The sequence below is a fragment of the Coregonus clupeaformis genome, chromosome 30 (assembly GCF_020615455.1).
Source record: "Coregonus clupeaformis isolate EN_2021a chromosome 30, ASM2061545v1, whole genome shotgun sequence".
Taxonomy (NCBI): Eukaryota; Metazoa; Chordata; class Actinopteri; order Salmoniformes; family Salmonidae; genus Coregonus; species Coregonus clupeaformis.
This window is the reverse complement of record NC_059221.1, coordinates 18,220,908-18,227,119: the sequence shown is the minus strand read 5'-3', so window position 1 is coordinate 18,227,119 and position 6,212 is coordinate 18,220,908.

Here is a 6,212-nt window from a genome sequence, read left to right as displayed (position 1 = left end):
TCTCCCAATCCTCTTCTGGATCATCCAAATGCACTCTAGCAAACTTCAGACGGGCCTGGACATGTACTGGCTTAAGCAGGGGGACACGTCTGGCACTGCAGGATTTGAGTCCCTGGCGGCGTAGTGTGTTACTGATTGTAGGCTTTGTTACTTTGGTCCCAGCTCTCTGCAGGTCATTCACTAGGTCCCCCCGTGTGGTTCTGGGATTTTTGCTCACCGTTCTTGTGATCATTTTGACCCCACGGGGTGAGATCTTGCGTGGAGCCCCAGATCGAGGGAGATTATCAGTGGTCTTGTATGTCTTCCATTTCCTAATAATTGCTCCCACAGTTGATTTCTTCAAAACAAGCTGCTTACCTATTGCAGATTCAGTCTTCCCAGCCTGGTGCAGGTCTACAATTTTGTTTCTGGTGTCCTTTGACAGCTCTTTGGTCTTGGCCATAGTGGAGTTTGGAGTGTGACTGTTTGAGGTTGTGGACAGGTGTCTTTTATACTGATAACAAGCTCAAACAGGTGCCATTAATACAGGAAACGAGTGGACAGAGGAGCCTCTTAAAGAAGAAGTTATCGGTCTATGAGAGCCAGAAATCTTGCTTGTTTGTAGGTGACCAAATACTTATTTTCCACCATAATTTGCAAATAAATTCATTAAAAATCCTACAATGTGATTTTCTGGAAAGTTTTTTCTCAATTTGTCTGTCATAGTTGGCGTGTACCTATGATGAAAATTACAGGCCTCTCTCATCTTTTTAAGTGGGAGAACTTGCACAATTGGTGGCTGACTAAATACTTTTTTCCCCCACTGTATTTATAAGTTTAACTCAATAACAATTAAATCCAACAGAAATTATTCATCAGTTTACACAAGGTAATTATTTTTGACATCATTGTAAATGTTATGAAAACTTAGGCAAGGATTCAATCCAACTGTGGAAGATCTGCATTCTAGCACGGTTGACAAGGTCATTTGTGATTGACACGACATCTGCAGCATTTTACTGCTGTATGAATGGGATCTCCGGGACCGGGTTACCTTGCCTTTAAATTATATTTTTTCCTCATCAATCTAAACACAATACGCCATAATGACAAAGCGAACAGGTTTAGACATTGTTGCAAATTTATAAACAATTTAAACAGAAATACCTTATTTACACAAGTATTCAGACCCTTTGTGATGAGACTCGAAATTGAGCTAAGGTGCATCCTGTTTCCATTGATCATCCTTGAGATGTTTCTACAACTTGATTGGAGTCTACCTGTGGTAAATTCAATTGATTGGACATAATTTGGGAAGGCACACACCGGTCTATATAAGGTCCCACAGTTTACAGTGAATGTCAGAGCAAAAACCAAGCCTTGAGGTCAAAGGAATTGTCCGTAGAGCTCCGAAACAGGATTGTGTCGAGGCACAGATCTGGGGAAAGGTACAAAAATATTGAAGGTCCCCATGAACACAGTGGCCTCCATCATTCTTAAATGGATGAAGTTTGGAACCACCAAGACTCTTCCTAGAGCTGGTCACACGGCTTAACTGAGCAATCGGGGGAGAAGGGCCTTGGTCAGGGAGGTGACGATGGGAGAACCTTCAGGAAGGACAACCATCTCTGCAGCACTCCACCAATCAGGCCTTTATGGTATTTGGTATTTTATTAGGATCCCCATTAGCTGTTGAAAAAGCAGCAGCTACTCTTCCTGGGGTCCACACAAAACATGACATAATGCAGAACATTAATAGACAAGAACAACTCAAGGACCGAACTACATCAATATATATATATATTTTTAAAGGCACACGTAGCCTACATATCAATACATACACACAAACTATCTAGGTCAAATAGGGGAGAGGCGTTGTGCCGTGAGGTGTTGCTTTATCTGTTTTTTTAAACCAGGTTTGCTATTCATTTGAGCAATATGAGATGGAACGGAGTTCCATGCAATAATGGCTCAATATAATACTGAACGCTTTCTTGAATTTGTTCTGGAATTGGGGACTGTGAAAAAAAACCTGGTGGCATAAGCGTGTGTCAGAGCTGTGTATAAATTGAATATGCAAACAATTTGGGATTTAACACATTCATGTTTCTTTATTATTATTTTTTACCCCTTTTTTCTTCCCAATTTCGTGATATCCAATTGGTAGTTACAGTCTTGTCCCATCGCTACAACTCCAGTACGGACTCGGGAGAGGCAACGGTCTAGAGCCATGCGTCCTCCGAAACACGACCCTGCCAAGCCGCACTGCTTCTTGACACACTGCTCGCTTAACCCAGAAGCCAGCCGCACCAATGTGCCGGAGGAAACACCGAAGTCAGCGTGCATGCGCCCAGCCCGCCACAAGGAGTCGCTAGAGCACGATGGAACAAGTACAACCCTCCCCTAACCCGGACAATGCTGGGCCAATTGTGCGCCGCCTCATGGGTCTCCCGGTTGCGGCCGGCTGCGACACAGCCCGGGATCGAACCCGGGTATGTAGTGACACCTCTAGCACTGCAAGGCAGTGCCTTAGACCGCTGCGCCACTCAGGAGGCCCACATTCATGTTTCTTATAAAAATCAGAAGTGATGCAGTCGGTCTCTCCTCAACTCTTAGCCAAGAGAGACTGGCATGCCTAGTATTTATATCAGCCCTCTGAGTGGCCAGACGGATGCCACTCCTCAGTAAAAGGCACATGACAGCTTGCTTGAGTTTGCCAAAAGGCACTTAAAGAACTCTCAGACCATGAAAAACAAGATTCTCTGGTCTGATGAAACCAAGATTGAACTCTTTGGCCTGAATGCCAAGCGTCATGTCTGGAGGAAACCTGGCACCATCCCTACGGTGAAGCATGGTGATGGCAGCATCATGCTGTGGGGATGTTTTTCAGCTGCAGGGATTGGGAGACTAGTCAGGATCGAGGGAAAGATGAATGGAGCAAAGTACAGAGAGATCCTTTTTTTTTTTTTTTTGGTCATTTAGCAGACGCTCTTATCCAGAGCGACTTACAGTTAGTGCATACATTATTATTTTTTATATATTTTTCATACCCCCCGTGGGAATCGAATTATGTAAATATGATATTTTTGCAATTTTTTTAAAAATTTAAAAACTGTCTAAAAACCAGTTTTTGCTTTGTCATTATGGGTTATTGTGTGTAGATTGAGGAGGGGAAAAAACTATTGAATCCATTTTAGAATCAGGCTCTAACGTAACAAAATGTGGACAAAGTCAAGGGGTCTGAATACTTTCCGAATGCACTGTATATAGCCAAGTTATCGTTGTTCATTGTGTATTTATTCATTGTGTTATTATTTATCTCTCTGCATTGTTGGGAAGGGCCCATAAGTAAGCATTTATTTCACCGTTAGTCTACACTTGTTATTTACAAAGCATGTGACAAATAAAATTGTATTTGATATTCACGATTCATTCATGATTATCCATAATCACGGTAGCATCCAAGTGGTTAGAAACATTTATTCTTGTTTAGAAAAAAAGTGACTCCAAAATGACAATACATTATTTACCATTCATTTTTATTAGCACAACATAATCCGAAACACAAAAACAAACTGCAAATGCATCCAACAAACATTTGACTACTTTAAAGGGATTCTCCAGTACTTTTGTATACTTTTTAGCAAATAGTTCTGAAAGTAGAGCTCACAAGCCAAAACATTTCCCTGAAAATTGCGTACTACATGTGCAGATTTGTGCACCACGTCATCGCTCTCTCTCGCTCTGCTGTGGCTGCATCATGTGCATCTTGCTAGCTGTCACTGATATGGCGAGGGGCTGAAGCTCATTGGTTGAACATGAATTGCTAGGGGGCTGGCCCACATGGGGGAAAATGCACATCTTCCAGAAAAAATGTTGCTTCAAACTAGGGATTTCTTGGCTAATTGAGGTAAAACAGTAATTCTGCTCATAGATTATGCATGTATGAACTCCACATTGACACATCCAGTCCAAAGCCTATGTTACTGGCTCCTAACAGGGCAGTAAAAATGTCAAGCAAGTACACAAATAAGAACAAATTAGAAACAAGAAATCATGACTGACAGGACGAATCCAGTTAACAACCCAAATAGCGCTATCAGTAATCCAAATGCAATCTATGAGTATATACAAACCAAAAATATATACTAAAGAATGATATATTCAGCATTAACTTTATCACAGTGGAGCTATGTCAAGAATCCAGTTGATAAATACAGGCGGTGTGCATAAACAGTGTAGCAAAAATGCAATGTACAGTAGTAGATCTATTAGAATGAGCAATGTGAAGAAAACAGTTATGAATACACAGTGTGAAAACAGTATAAAAGAAACGGTCCAGTGTTTAATGTCTCTATATACAGTCCCAGTCAAAAGTTTGGACACACCTACTCATTCAAGGGTTTTTAATTTTTTACATTGTACAATAATAGTGAAGACATCAAAACTATGAAATAACACAGATGGAACCAAAAATGCATTCCAGTAACCAAAAAAGTGTTAACAAATCAAAATATATTTGAGATTCTTAAAATAGCCACCCTTTGCCTTGATGACAGCTTTGCACACTCTTGGCATTCTCTCAACAAGCTTCATTAGGTAGTCCCCAGGAATGCATTTCAATTAACAGGTGTGCCTTGTTAAAAGTTAATTTGTGGAATTTATTTCCTTAATGCGTTTGAGTCAATCAGCTGTGTTGTTACAAGGTGTGGGGGGGAAGATAGCCCTATTTGGTAAAAGACCAAGTCCATATTATGGCAAGAATAGCTCAAATTAGCAAAGAGAAACAACAGTCCATCTTTACTTTAAGACATGAAGGTAAGTAAATCCAGAACTTTTAAAGTTTCTTCAAGTGCAGTCGCAAAAACCATCAAGCGCTATGATGAAACTGGCTCTCATGAGGACCACCACAGGAATGGAAGATCCAGAGTTACCTCTGCTGCAGAGGATAAGTTCATTAGAGTTACCAGCCTCAGAAATTGCAGCCCAAATAAATGCTTCAGAGTTCAAGTAACAGACACATCTCAACATCAACTGTTCAGAGGGGACTGTGTGAATCAGGCCATCATGGTCGAATTGCTGCAAAGAAACCACTACTAAAGGACACCAATAAGAAGAAGAGACCTGCTAGGGCCAAGAAACACGCGAAATGAACATTAGACCAGTGGAAATGTGTCCTTTGGTCTGGAGTCCAAATTTGAGATTTCTGGTTCCAACCGCCGTGTCTTTGTGAGACGCGGTGTGGGTGAACGGATGATCTCCGCATGTGTGGTTCCCACCGTGAAGCATGGAGGAGGAGGTGTGATGGTGCTTTGTTGGCGACACTGTCTGTGATTTATTTAGAATTCAAGGCACACTTAACCAGCATGGCTACCACAGCATTCTGCAGCGATACGCCATCCCATCTGGTTTGGGATTTTGATTTTCAAAAGGACAATGACCCAACACACCTCCAGGCTGTGTAATGGCTATTTAACCAAGAAGGAGAGTGATGGAGTGCTGCATCAGATGACCTGGCCTCCACAATCCCCTGACCTCAACCCAATTGAGATGGTTTGGGATGAGTTGGTCCTCAGAGTGAAGGAAAAGCAGTGCTCAGCATATGTGGGAACTCCTTCAAGACTGTTGGAAAAGCATTCCAGGTGAAGCTGGTTGAGAGAATGCCAAGAGTGTGCAAAGCTGTCATCAAGGCAAAGGGTGGCTCTTTTTTTAAACACAATGAAATATCTCTCTCTCTCTCTCTCTCTCTCTCTCTCTCTCTCTCTCTCTCTCTCTCTCTCTCTCTCTCTCTCTCTCTCTCTCTCTCTCTCTCTCTCTCTCTCTCTCTCTCTCTCTCTCTCTCTCTCTCTCTCTCTCTCTCTCTCTCTCTCTCTCTCTCTCTCTCTCTCTCTCTCTCTCTCTCTCTCTCTCTCTCTCTCTCTCTCTCTCTCTCTCTCTCTCTCTCTCCTCTCTCTCTCTCTCTCTCTCTCTCTCTCTCTCTCTCTCTCTCTCTCTCTCTCTCTCTCTCTCTCTCTCTCTCTCTCCCTCTCTCTCTCTCTCTCTCTCTCTCTCTCCTCTCTCTCTCTCTCTTTTTTGAAGAAATTAAATTTGTTCAACTATTGTATTTTTCTCTCTTTGAGTCAACTACTCACCAGATTGTATGTACTGCAGTGCTAGCTAGCTGTAGCTTATGCTTTCAGTACTAGATTAATTATCTGATCCTTTGATTGGGTGGGCAACATATCAGAGCACTT